This window comes from Hakea prostrata, chromosome 7 (assembly GCF_041222555.1).
Source record: "Hakea prostrata isolate BN-2017 chromosome 7, UWA_Hpros_2, whole genome shotgun sequence".
Classification (NCBI taxonomy): Eukaryota; Viridiplantae; Streptophyta; class Magnoliopsida; order Proteales; family Proteaceae; genus Hakea; species Hakea prostrata.
In genome coordinates this window covers 8,294,493-8,309,506 of record NC_142606.1, presented here as the reverse complement: position 1 = coordinate 8,309,506, position 15,014 = coordinate 8,294,493, and the positions used below count along the sequence as shown (strand labels likewise).

The window sequence follows — 15,014 nt, the reverse complement described above, 5'->3', positions numbered from 1 at the left end:
TGGTTCTTGTTTTTAACAATCTTTTTCAGTTTGTTAATTAAGTCAATAAATAATTAAAGAATATTCTAAAAAAAGAGTGTTCTTATTCGAACAGTCTCGCGACCTTCAACCAAGACGAGTCGACTTATTAAGTTCTCATTAAAATAGAATCTATACAAGAAAAAACACTTGTCATTCATTGATTATTAGGAGCATTCAAAAAATATTCAGATCTGAACTGTGGCTTTCAAATTAAGTTCCAAATTAATGTCTACATATGTTTATAAAACATTTACCACCAACTTCCAATTCAATTCTTGGTTTCCATTTTTGCAAGAAATGAGGGGAGAAAACATCAATTATTTCAGTTGTTTTCAATTTTCAATTGAATCCACCCAAGTAGATGGGTTTCTGGAGAACAATCTATTCTCAATCTACAACAACCTCCATACAAGTGACAAAATAATTGAATTATAGGTTGAATAGTGTTTTCCCACTTCCCAACCCTCAGCATGTGAATCAACATGTGCTGATGTGCATCTTCCTGACAAGTGTTGTCACGATGATCTTATGTATGACATGTGGTAGCCAAGATTGAGTACAGATAGTTGTAATAAACTATGTTTGCAAATTCTCATTTGCTTTCTTAATTGATTTCCCATCCCTGTCTTGGGTTTCCTCTGGAACCAAATGATCAACATCTCCATCATCAGTCTCCAATGGTTACTCAGTGTCAGCGGATGGTGAAGATGAAAGCTTCAAGAAAGCTATATATCAGTGGTGGCTTTGATCTGGGTGTTCTTAGTTTTTATTGGAGCTCAATAATTGGTCAAGGTACATGCCTTTGAGTCTGTGTAACATGAGTGAAGACGATATAATGGCTTGCAAACCCGCTGTGACTCAGCCAAACCCAGTGGATCCTACGAGCAATGCTGTGGAGCTCTTACCAAAGCTGATCTGACTTGCCTTTGCTCCTGTAAAAACTCTGTAGTCTTGCCTACCTTAGGTGTTGTTGACCCAGCCCTTGCAATCCCACTTCCTGCATGCTAAGTGTAATCTCACCCCCACCTGCTACTTGCTGAGGTCGAACTCCCTCTTGGGCATCTCTTGAATCTTAAAAATGGGTGTGTTGTGTTCGTTTCTGTGTTTTTAGTTGCACAAAGCTGTTGTGTGCTTATGCTTTCTCAGTTATTTGTTGTACCTGTTTCTGTATCCTGGTGGTTTGTAATCAGTTCTTGTACTTGTAAATTCCTGCTTTGTTTGTTGAATTAACAAGATTGTTTGCTGTCACTTGACTCCTGATTATATATTTTAAATATGCAACTGCATAGCTTCAGAAGGTCATATCGACAATTACAAAGAAACCTCACCTGTTTTGATGAAAAATTCATTGAAAACATAAGAACAGGATTTCCTTTTATCTTTGGGTTTTAGGTTTAGATTTGAAACAGAACTGCTTCATGTATGGTTTAAAACAGCTATAGTATCAAATAATAACAACACCGACTAAAAAAGTTTCAGTGCAGCTGTTGCAAGTTTGTTCCTAGTGGCCTGACTCAGCATGTTCTGTGTTGAGCCCAAACAAGGCCGAGTCACGAATTTGGCTCGACAACACATCAGGGCCAAAATTCTGCTTCATAAAATTGAGTTTTATTTTTTGATTTGCATATTTGCCTGAAGGGGAGAGAGTCAATGTGTCTCAGTTTGAGGCTCTATGGTTATCTATGGATCTTGTACAATGTGATAATGTCTAAATAACTCAAGAACCCTGTAATTTTAATTTCCTTTTGGAATTAGACTTTAATAGAGTCAAAACAGCATTTTGTTTGATTTTTTTTTTAAATCTTGACTGATCAAGCTAACAGAAATCAGGTACAGAAATTTGGGTCACAACATAACAAAAGTCCTGCCAATCAAGAGCTCAGCTGAGCGGATGGGAGGAAGATCTTCATTAACCTTTCTCTTTGAACTCGAAATTTTCTTCTTTTTAGTGAATTGAAAGTAGTCTTATAAGATAGAATAACCTCATTGACCTTACATTGGTGAGATGAGGCTTCATAGAAATTAAGATCGCCTTGGAACTCTAGGAACTCCCTTTAGCAACTTCTATATTCACTTCTGATTCTCCTTAGCCATTGTTGTAGAGACAACGAACAAGAAAGAGAGAGTTGCAGAAATAAACCCTAACCCAAAGAGAAATGCAAAGAAAAATCAACCTGAAAAATGAAATGAAAGGATTGCATATATACAAAAAGCAGGAAAGCAAACTACCTATAAATAGGGAGGTAAGCGGATTGAATAATGATTATTAAACATGTTCAAATTCAACCATTATCCATTATGTGTAAATTTATAACCAAATTCAAATTTGTTTAGTTAATCAAATATTTGAATAATATCAGATGGATAAAAATATCAATATCTGAATCCAAACTAGACTCATTATTGAATGTTGGTATCTGAATCCGAACTAGACTCATTGTTGAATGTTGGACTCGGTGCATTGATAGTATAATGTAATTAAGTACTATTAATGGTTGGATAATGATGTATTTTTCAATATTATATCTTAATTGAATATGGATACCAAACACGGATAATATCGCATTGGATATATCCAGGAATACGAATAGAATTTGAATTTTCAACTATGCATTTAAATCCCTATCCATAAAGAGTACAGAGTTGCCAACCTAATCTTGAAAGATCACTCCTCCGTTAACCTAATCTAGAAAGACAAACTTCGCCCTCATGTCTCTCCAAAAATGACAAACCTAAGTACCTAACCTTTCAACCGTTTGGCAAACAAAAGAAAAGTTCATCAGTACCTTAGCTTTGCCCTCATGTCTCTCCAAAAATGACAAACCTAAGTACCTAACCTTTCAACCGTCTGGCAAACAAAAGAAAAGGAGTTGTAGAAGCTATAGATCCAGCAAGGTGGCTCGCTCCTCAAGTCTACAACCTTAGACTCATTAAACTTGTCGGGAGGTCATCCTTTGAGTGGCATTTAGCTTCACTGCTACGCAATTAATGCGCAACACTGAGCTGCCTAGGGTCCAGATCTAAATCTAAATGGTGATCACCTGTTTTGTTTTTCTTTTTTTTTTTCTTTAAATTTTAAGAAAAAAGATAGAAAAACAACAGTATTGACCACCAGAATTGATCTGAATCCTAGGTATCTCAATGCTGCACATTAATTGCGCAGCACTGAAGGACAACCCCTCTCGAGTGTGTGTTCTGAGTTGTGATTCCTATCCGCTTATTCACCTAGACAAGCAAAGCTCAGTGAAAGAGGCTGGAGAGATTAGCCGTCTGCACCACCTGTACCTGCTTTTCTTCTACAAAAGAGCTAACCGCCACTGCTTTTCAAATCCCGCGTCTCTCCTCCGATTCCTAAGAATTTTTTCTACCGTTCTATCTTCATCAAACCAGGAAACAAGCTTCTTGGAGTGTCTTCTGTACCAGCTATGAAGTTGGTGGAGGCTTTCAAGGCGAAATTTTAGGTTAAAAACTCAGCGCGAAAGGAAAAGAGAATGAAGAATTGGGCTCCTCTAGCTACGAAACCCTCCTTCAACTTATAGGGGGAGAACAGGTTACTTCTGTACTCTAAAGAAATGGTGAAACTGGTGTGTTCAATTTTGATTAATGCATAATCGGCAAGTGTTGTTTGCACTTTGTGTTGGTTACTCTGTTTCCTCGTCGTGCCCGCATGCCGATAACGAGATTTGACAGAATAACCATACCTTTTGTGAAATTTGATAAATTGTGCAAATATACCTGAACTTCAATCTTCCACATCAGTAACTGATACTGTGAAATCTTCTATTTTCGCCCTTAATACATGGCATTGAATCCATCTCGCCAGAAGCAGATCTATTGTGTCCCAATCATATGAAAATTTGTTTGAACTCATATGTGATTTTAACAAATATTACGATGATCCTTCAAAATTTCCGTCAAATAGGATTTGAATTGTTCTTTCCATTCTTCTCCTTTCAGGGTGAAAGGGTAAAGTATTTAATATAAGATTATAAGATTAAGAAGACCGATTAATATGTGCTATCATCACAATGAGATGCAGGGACATGTTATGCTAAAATATCAGGGTCGCCACAATAATAAACTTGATTAATAATCTCAAAGGTAGATAAGAAACCGAAAACGGGAGAAAAGAATGATCAGCTAGAGCTAATACATTTGATGCCATCATATCGGCGATCAAACCAATAGGGAATCAATTAATCATCATCTCATCCTTCTCCCAAATAAAAAACTTAAAAACCAGTTTCAATTTTCGAATTCTACAAAATAAAAAGCCAAGCAATTGAACAGAAACAACCAAAATCAAGAAGATGATATGAACAAATCCGTTCGTGAAATCTTAAGAGCAGTAGAAAAGTGATATGCAAATCCTCGAATGAAGGAGAGATGGTTAGCGAAGACAGGCATCAGATCTCCAAGGTGATAGCATCAATGAATATTCAGACGCAAATTACCCATTAAAATGAGGTTCCTCATATGCCAAACTCATGTGAACAAATCAAACAATAGACATAAAACATCAACTCGGAAAGAATCACAAAGTTCTGACCTAAAAAACAAAAAGGAAAAACGAAAGAACAGAGTGAGAGTGAAAGAACAGAAAGAGAAACGGGTAGAGAGCTCACAAGTACGAAACTCCAACAGATCGATGAATATATAGGTAACTTCGACGGCAATTAGGGTTTAGGTTTTGGGTGTGAACTCGCAACTCGCAAGTACGCAACTTCAAAAGATCGATACGTTATAGGTTACATTGACGGCAATTAGGGTTTAGGTTTTACAAAAAGGCTGCATATGTCGTTGCAGACGAGGGAATCTCCACCGTCCATTTGTTTTTTGTGGTAAAACTCCACCGTCCATTAACATTGAGTTTGAGAGGAATACAATGTCTTCTTTGGGCCCTTGAAATGGGCTCTAATGCGTGTTTCTGGGGGCTGAAACGGGCTTTCTGATCTTTTTATAAAATGATCCACTACTCCGACCCATCAGGCTTAGTTTCTGGATGTTTTAAGTGGATCTTCTTTTCGGCCCATCCACGCCTCCATAAGTCCCCGTGCAATTTTAAACCATCAAATGCGGAGTTCTCTACCGATAAAATGTGCGAACCCAAGACCTCTCCATAGGAGTTTAGGCTTTTAATCACTTAACTAACCCACCATTGAGGGTGATACCAAAAAACTCATTGTTTTTTGGGTAATTTTTATATGGACCCCCTGAGGTTTGGTCTATGTCATTTTTAGTCCAAAAAATTTAGACTTTACATATGCCTCCCTTATGCCATAGAAAAAGTCAATTTAAGGACAAATTGTCGTTTTTATGACCAATTTGCCCTTATTCTATTTTTTTTGGCAAATTTCATTTAGACTCCCTGAGGTTTAGTTTATGTCATTTTTAGTCTAAAAAAGCTAAGACTTTGCATTTGCCTCCCCTGTACTATATAAAATGTGGATTTAAGGATAAATTATTATTTTTATGACCAATTTGCCCTTTTTTTTATTATTATTTAAATTTTTTACATGTACATTCTACCTGGTATGAAACTCATGACTCCCTTTAATCCAAAAAATTTTAATTAAAAAAAAAAAAAAAGAAGAAAAGAATAATGCAAAGTCTTAGCTTTTTTGGACTAAAAAATGACATAAATCAAACCTCAGGGGGTCCAAATGAAATTTGCCCTTGTTATTTTTTTTTTTTTAATATGAGATTCATCCAGACCAGTTTGCGCACACCACGATTTACATTCTCAAGTGAGCTTTTTTATATTAATGCCGCCAAGTGCGTGTGAACCCAAGACCTCCCCTAGGGAAGTTGAATTTTTAACCGCTTTAACATACCACATTTGGCAAAAAACTCATTGTTTTTCCTTACTTCGGTTCTCCTATCTAATCCACCGTTAAATAAATAAATATTTAGAAAACAGTACTCTCAATGCTAGCCATGCTGGAAATCACCCACCAGGTATTAAATAACTTAAGTAGTGTCATTACCACATTAAGAATGGTCGTTAATTCAGCTCCAACATTGATTGTCTTCTCTCAAAGACTTTGATAAAACCCAATCAAACTCTTCCAAGAGGACCCAACCCCCCCCCCCGCGTAAAAAAGAAAAAGTTTTCCACCACCCCCCCCCCCCTGTCGCCGGGCTTCCAAAACAAAAACCCCCCTCCCCTCTCCCCCCGCCGGGGGGGTGGGGATATTTTAATTATTTTTATTTTATAATAAAAAAAAAATGGTTAAAATTTATAAGAGTATGTTAATAGAGAGAGGGGGGGGGTGTGGTTTTTTTTTTGTTGTTTGTTTTTGTTTTTTTTTTTCCCCCCCCCTTTTTTTTTTTCTTCTTTTTTTTTTGTTGTTCGGTGGGCACATTTGTGGCCGGATGCCCTAATCGTTTCGGACCAATCATACAAGGGTAAAAACGAAACAGAGAACAGAGAAGACAACAACCGATGACGGAGTTCGGCTGTAAAGCCTACGTCTCCGGGACTCTAGTGTGAATCCAATCCACTATAGGTTTGGGTGATTACAAACTAAAGAAGAAGAACAAAGAAGGAACATATAACCTGTAATACAACGTATCTGGTTCTCATATGACCATCGAACGATCGCCTTGCTCACACGATCAGAAGCCCTATCTTTCCATGATCAACAACCACTTAGAACCACAGGTACAGAAGATCGAAGATGGAAGCCATGAACGAAACCCTCAAGAGATGTTTCAAGAACCCGTAGAGAGAGCAAATGAAAATCAGAAAACTGAGTTACATCTAACTCGTGCGAACCAAAAACCCCAGCCTTATAATAAGACTTGAACCACATGAACCAAAACAAACCGGTTCGGTTCAATCACTAAATACAAGATTACCAGATTACCCCAACATTCTCCCCTTAATCAGATCCCCAAAGAACTAACTATAGTGAATTGGATGCGACCGTCATCGTCCACGTATACCTGCACACACAAGACAAAAGAAAACATAGTACAAAACAAATAAAGAATATGCAGAATACCTAGACACACTAACCATGCAACACTAATGACTCCATGCGAGATATACCATGCAACAGATCGCACTGTAGAGAAAACCCTAAACATAACTCATAACTCATAACTCACTCATACAACAATGAAGAGCAAACATGCACACACCAGGCATATATCCCAAAACCGAGATAAACAGAATAAGAGTTATAAAAATTTGGGCAAAGATCTCCCCTAAAACTGCAACAAATGCAAACCTGATAAACAAACAAATAACCACAAGACACACACCACAATCTAAACAAGTAATATACAAATCAAAAAAAAAACTTACAGAACATATGTACTAAACAACATTACCAATTCCCAACAAATCAAGACAATGTAAAAATTTAGAAAGAGGCAATGACTTAGTACCACATCTGAGGATTATGCTCAAGCTTACTTTTCAACTAAAAGTGAACCATCGGTTATTTTATCCCCGAGAAAGAAGTATTTAATATCTATATGCTTGGTTCTATCATGATAAACAGATTCTTACATAAGAAGATAGCACTCGGTTATCAACAAAGACAACAGGTTTAATCTTCAAAATACCAAGTTCACATAACAAACCATTCAACCATATACTTTCTTTAACACATTCAGATGCAAGCAACAAGCTCACCTCCGTAGTGGACTGAGCAACTATAGGCTGTTGTTGCACCTTCCAACCGATGCAATTACCAGATAATAGAAAGAAATAAGAAGATAATGATTTCTGTTATCTATATTACTAGCATAATCTGAGTCAATATATCCTTCAAGAATAAGATCACCAGGTGTGGACTTGAACACTAGACCTTTATGAACAGTACCTTTCAAATACCTTAAAAGCCACTTAAGAGCAAGCCAATGTTCTTTACCAGGGTTAGACATAAACCTACTCAATACACTAACAGATGAGCAATATCGGGTCTAGTACATATCATAAGATACATAAGAGAACCTAAAAGACTAGAATAAGGGATCTTTGACATTTCATCTTTTTCAAAATTATTCTTAGGACAATGATCATTTGAGAGTTTAAAATGTGAAGCTAAAGGAACATTTACATGTTTACAATCAAGCATGTTAAACTTCTTAAGCACTTTCAATAAATATAACCTCTGACCAATGAACATAGTATCCTCCCCCTTATCCCTATGAATCTCAATCCCTAAAATTTTCTTGGCTGTCCCAAGTTCCTTCATCTCAAATTCAGATTTCAGCTTGTTCTTAACATCTTGAATCGACTAGAATCAACACAAGCAATCAATATATCATCAACATAAAGTATAAGATATAACACAACAGAATCGAAATGAGAAAATATAGGCAACTGTCATAAACACTTTTCTTAAACCCTACACTCAACACAAATGAATCAAAACGTTTATTCCATTGCCTAGGAGCCTGTTTAAGTCCATAAGAGATTTCTTCAACAAGCAAGCTTGTGATTCATCTCCACTGCCGAGATGCCTAAAGGTAGTTGCATATATATCCTTTCTTCTAAATTGCCATGAAGAAAGGCGTTTCACGTCCAATTGCTCTATTGTCATTTTGTTCTGAGCAACAAGGGACAACAACAACCTTATAGTCTTATACTTGGCAACCGGAGAGAATATTTCATCATAATCCACCCCTTCTCTTTGAACAAAACCTTTTGCAACAAGTCCGCCTTATATCTTTTGGAATTATCAATTCCATCATCTTTGATTTTAAATATCCACTTACAAGGTAATAACCTTTGATCCTTGGGCTTGAACTAATTCCCAAACCTGGTTCTTATTTAATGAATCTAATTCATCATTAATGGCTTGAACCCATAAATCTTTATCTTTGGAACCCAAAGCTTCTTCATAGGAATTAGGTTCTTCTAACCCAATATCAGAGACAGAAATATCAGTCTCATGTGCAAAGTTGGCTACAAACCTTCTAGGTGGCCTAATCATTCTCCTAGTTCTATCCCTGGCCAATTGGTAACTACTCAGATCAGGAACTTCTTCCACCTTACCAGTAGAAGACTCAGGAGAGGGCAATGGCCCACTCTCACTCTCAGAAACTACAACCTCAGACTCTTTATTACCAGAGCTAGGTTGAGGGGAAGTCAAGGGTACTTTTGGTATACTAAAATCAAGAGTCTGAGCAGGACTTAAGAAAACATCAGCCGCCCTAAATCAAATTGAGTGAAGTCTGTCATTCTTTGATCAAGTGGATTCAAGTTGGTATTGTCAATGGAAAGACAAGGGAACACACTCTCCCTAAAGAGAACATCCCTACTAATAAAGGTCTTAACACCAGGCACAGTCCTATCCCATAGCTTGTATCCTTTCACCCCCTCAGGATAACCTAGAAAGATGCTCTTTTTACTCCTGGGTTCTAATTTTCCAATACTCTGATGAGCAAAGGATTCACACCCAAATACCCTGAGGTAACTAAGACTGGGAGGTTTACCCCACCACATTTCCTCAGGGGTTTTAAACCCTAAGGTAACAGAGGGACTCCTATTGATTAGGTGAACAGATGTTGTAACAGCTTCACCCCAGAAACCCTTAGGTACCCCTGAACTGATGAGCATACATCTAGTCTTGTTTAAAATTGTCCTATTCATTCTTTCAGAATACCATTTTGCCGAGGGGTGTATTTAACAGTCCTATGCCTTTGAATCCCTTTATCATTACAAAATCCATTAAACATTTCATTAACAAATTCTAATCCATTGTCAGTCCTTAATGTTTTGACTTTCTTATCACTCAAGTTTTCTACCAAAGCAACCCAATACTTGAACTTTTCAAAAGTTTCATCCTTGGTCTTCAATAAGAAGATCCACACCTTCCTTGAGTAGTCATCAACAAGGGATAAGAAATAAGAATTTCTACCATAAGACAAGATCAAGCAGTCCCCACAAATCAGCATGTACATACTCTAATATATCCCCGGATAAGTGAGACCCAGCTCCAAAGCTTAACCGGTCTGCTTACCTAAGACACATGACTCACAAAACTCTAAGTTATCAATGACATCCTTGCCAAACAGGCCTTGTTTACTTAGAGCTTGCATTCCTTTATTGCTTATGTGTCCTAGCCTAGCATGCCACACACTAGTGATATTTGATTCACTTGACAGACAACAAGTATTGGAGATATTATTAAGGAATGTACTACCATCAAAAACATACAAACCAGATCGAGAAATGCCCTTTAAACATACATGAGATCCCTTAGATACAGGCAGACTACCCCCAGAGATACAAGTTACAAATCCAGCACTATCAAGGCTACTAATTGAAATCAAGTTTCTCTTTAAGTCAGGTATGTATCTAACATCATGTAATGTAAAAACAGATTTATTGTGATTTAACAATTCAACAGAACCAATACCAACTACATCACATAAATCATCATTACCCATCATAACTTTGGCATTATTCAACTCAGACAAGTGTGTAAACCAGTGTAAGTGTGGACACATGTGATATGTACAACCTGAATCTAAAATCCATCCTTCTTGCCTACTAACCTCAGAAATGGTAAGCACCTCACTGATGTCTTCATAGACATTGGCTTGACCATTCTTGGGTCCAGCATATCGAATGGGTATTCTCCAATTCCTTCATCTTTCTCTTATAAGCAAAACAGTTTTTCTTAAAATGTCCTACTTTCTTGCAAAAGAAGCATCTCTTGAGGTTTGTTTCAGACTTGTTGTTCCCATTATTATTCTTATTGTTAGACTCATGGCTTTCAACAACTTTCCCTTTTCCTTTTGGTCTCCCTTGTTTGTAAGAGCCCTTGCCCTTTACAAACAAGGTTTTCCCCATCGCCCTTAGTCTTACCGAAGCCAATAGTTCGGACTCCCTATTCTTTAAGGCATCAATCAATTGTTCTAGGGAAATGTTTTGACATGCATATTTGATTGAGTTCTTCACAACAAGATAATCATTATGTAATGAATTTAATAGGATAATAGACAAGTCCCGATTTTCCAATTTAGTCTTTTTCACCGTATTGGCTAAGTCTTGAATAAGCTTCTTAAATATATCTAGGTTCTTGTCAAGGGTAGTTGTAGGGTCCATCTTAAACCCATACAACCTCTCCTTCAAATAAATTTTGTTACCTAGATTCTTCTTCCGGTATATCCGCTCAAGCTTGTTCCAGACTTTTATAGGGGTGTTGTCTTCATCATCAAGACACACCGATGACCCCATCTCGTGATATTCCGAGCATGCATCCAATTGCATTCTCCATCACTTCATCCTCAAGACCGGATCAATACTTTCAAAGAAAGCATCCGGGTCATCAATAGATCTTAGGAGCTTCGTTGAGCCATTAAGGCTCGAACCTTCCTCTTCCAAATCCCAAAGTCCCCAGCCCCATCGAACTTCTCAATGTCTACCCTGGAACTCCCCATAGGAGTATCCAAACTTAGGTAACTAGGGTCCCTCCCTAGTCCTACAGCTCTACTAGAGCCTGTGGTTATAACACTAACCACACTGGGAGGAGTATCCTCCCCTGGTAGACTTAAACCCTTTCTGGGCTCCACTTTGAACCCGGTCCAAAACACTAATCAAGATATATAAGAATTCAATTCACAATACTGATTAATCAATTCTGAAAAATGAAGATTATTCTAACAAAGTGTTAAATAATCAATATTAATTAATCACAAAAAAGAATAGTCTCAGTTTATACAAATTATAAAAACAGCAGCCTAATAATCAGATGTTAACACCACAGATCAATACATACCAAGTATTAGATCAATACTAACACAAGAAAATTAGACAGCATATATTATAATGAGAAATTCAAGATTGAATGAGATTAATTACAGCCAAAGACATATCAGAATCATATATCTATACTCAGATTGTTTCCTTAACAGATTCTAAACACTTAACAGAGCAAACAAACAATTATATGAAAATATAACAGAGATTTATATAACCCGAATCAGAGTCATATCACATACCAAACATATGAGATGAGAATCAATTTCATACGTTCATACCTATGACAGAACTTGAATGGAAATTATACAAACAACATAATAATTCATATAACAGAAAATGTCAGCAGCGAAAGAAATTAAAAAGAATTTAGAATAACATGTTACAATCTTAACCGTATAGACTATCTTCACAATTTAGGGTTTACTTGATTTCACAAAACCTAAAACGAAGCAGGGACCATGATTAACTTAGCTCTGATGCCAATCTGTGATCGCAAGGTCAAAAAAACCTCATGCCCTAATCGTTTCGGACCAATCATACAAGGGTAAAAACGAAACAGAGAACAGAGAAGACAACAACTGATGACGGAGTTCGGCTGTAAAGCCTACGTCTCCGGGACTCTAGTGTGAATCCAATCCACTATAGGTTTGGGTGATTACAAACTAAAGAAGAAGAACAGCAAGGAACATATAACCTGTAATACAACGTATCTGGTTCTCATATGACCATCGAACGATCGCCTTGCTCACACGATCAGAAGCCCTATCTTTCCATGATCAACAACCACTTAGAACCACAGGTACAGAAGATCGAAGATGGAAGCCATGAACGAAACCCTCAAGAGATGTTTCAAGAACCCGTAGCAGAGAGCAAATGAAAATCAGAAAACTGAGTTACATCTTACTCGTGCGAACCAAAAACCCCAGCCTTATAATAAGACTTGAACCACATGAACCAAAACAAACCGGTTCGGTTCAATCACTAAATACAAGATTACCAGATAACCCCAAAAAATACCCAAAAAAATTGGGGAAAAGTTTTCCCCCCCATACACAAATAAAAAAGGTGTGTGGTGTAAAAGTTGGGGTGGTCCCTTTAAAAAAAAAAAAGAAGGGGACAGAAAAAAAAAAATAAAAAAAAAAATTCTTTTCTTGTAGAAAAAAAAAAAAAAAAAAAAAATAAAAAAATTTGTTGGTTTTTTTTTTATCTCCTCTCTTTTTTTCCTTCTTACTATATTAAAAAAAAAAAAAAAAAAAAATAAAAAAAAGTAAAAAAAATATGGAAAAAGGGAAAAATAGGAGAATTTAAACATATAACCACCCATACTTGGTGGAGGTGATCGAAAGCCTAATTTAGATCCAAAGATCTTTTAATGGAGATCAACAGGTTGGTTAGGATCCTTCAATACCAGTTGTGCATGGCTGAGAAGGAGATGTAATGACATCTCTCTTAAGCAACAACAATAATAATATTATTAATACTAACATTGGTTCTTACTGGTCAACACAACTTGACCGAGGAGAGCCTCTGGGGACCTTAACAAATTAAGAAATGTAATTATGAGAAGGGATCTTGACCATATTCAGACTAATGATGTTAAATCTATCATTATTGGAATATTCTTTCCGTATTCGTTCTAGGCTTCTAGCTCTGACATGCCAACCAACTTCATATGATCAAAATGAAGAAATATTCCCAAAAGGATCACATTTGACAGGCAAATTTGACTAATAAGTTCATATAATCATCACTCTCCTTCCCCAAACAAGTGGAAGATCTCAAGCTACTTTCTTGTGCTTAATTAGTTCTGTCCATCAACAGAGGAATCCCCTGTTTCTGTGGTCAGTGTTTATTTTGGGCCCCCTAAGAAGGTTTTCTATAATCAGCATGCATGGTTGAACTTTGAATTCAGCTTGAAAGGCAGCCATAATTCAAATGCAAATTCTCTGTTTCGGTTGTAACTAATTTTTAATTAATAGATAGAACCTATGATCAGTTGTTCTCTCCACCATAACACCTTAACATGATACAGGAAAAGAGTTTTTAAATATTTCTTTTACTCTTTAAATAGAGAAGGTAATCAAGACTGTAAGAGTACCTAGCTCTCTCTGTCACTCTCTCTTCCCACACTCAATACCCTCAGAGTGCACTCTGCAACTGACATTCATATCTTCTCTCCTAATGGCCCAGAAGATCATCTGTGGCACTACTGTTTTTCTGTTTCTGTTATTGATCTTCTCTCATGAAATTTGCTTCAGTGAGGGGATTAGACAGATTAAGCATGGGAAAGAAGAGGAACCCATCAAGAAAAGCTTAAACAACCATGGAAGCACTTCATCAACAGCAGGCAAATTGACAGAGGGTAGCAGTGATTTCCATGATCAGGAGGGAACTAACAAGGTGACAAATATTGATGGCTTTCGTCCCACAGATCCAGGTCACAGTCCAGGTGTTGGTCATTCAATTAACAACTAAGCATTGGGAGATGCTTCACAAGAGAAGCTCTTTCCAAGTTTCATTCTGTAAGTGTGAAGATAAAAAAATGAAAAATCAATATTGTCACTGTGTGTAAGTCCAAGTGTCAAACCCATAAGGATCAGGTTGCAATAGCACAGCTTAATCGTTGTATACATTTCATCCAGTCGTGTATGTTTATTCCATAAGTGTAAGAAAAATATGTATAAAAAATATTGAATATTTATTTTGAACCAGAAAAGGAAATGGCAACCAAGAACAATACCATTTTATGTATGTTGAATAAAGGTAAACTTGCAGAAATATCTCTCTATGTGTTGACTACAAATCTATTCTATCACAAAAAATTGATAGTGCACTAGTAAAAGAAAACGAATGTAAAGTTGAAAACAAATTCAAAGTGGATATATTATATTGAATTGTTATAAGAGCAAATTTCTAATATCACTCTCTAATATTTAGGCTCTATTTACTAAAATTCTCTTATTTTATTTATGAATGTAGAGTTGAAAGGTTTCTCTCAGGCTTGTTTAAGAGTGTAAATTGAAAAAAGTTTCGTTGGTTCACTCTAAGAAAGTATGAAGGTGATAGCCATAGATCATTCAATTGAAATTATGGCTAGGTTAGTGGGTTTCTATTTATTTGTATCTTAGTTTCCCTTCGCTCTCTAGTTTTCTTCGAACCTAGACTTCTAGGGTGAAAGAAAAATAGTTGGATGTGACATGCAAAATTGCCAAGTTCACTATACATCAACCATTGTATCTAGTTAAGATACTTAAACTAGACCAAA

General features: G+C 36.6%; 2 non-coding genes across 2 annotated transcripts; both read right to left on the bottom strand.

The window, feature by feature from the left end:
* Positions 1 to 4,151: 4,151 nt before the first annotated feature.
* Positions 4,152 to 4,235, bottom strand: LOC149009441 (small nucleolar RNA Z102/R77). The gene has a single exon (XR_016174910.1). It is a non-coding gene; the product is annotated as a small nucleolar RNA Z102/R77 (small nucleolar RNA).
* A 184-nt stretch (positions 4,236 to 4,419) lies between these two features.
* Positions 4,420 to 4,506, bottom strand: LOC149009440 (small nucleolar RNA Z101). The gene has a single exon (XR_016174909.1). It is a non-coding gene; the product is annotated as a small nucleolar RNA Z101 (small nucleolar RNA).
* Between the last annotated feature and the right edge of the window lie 10,508 nt (positions 4,507 to 15,014).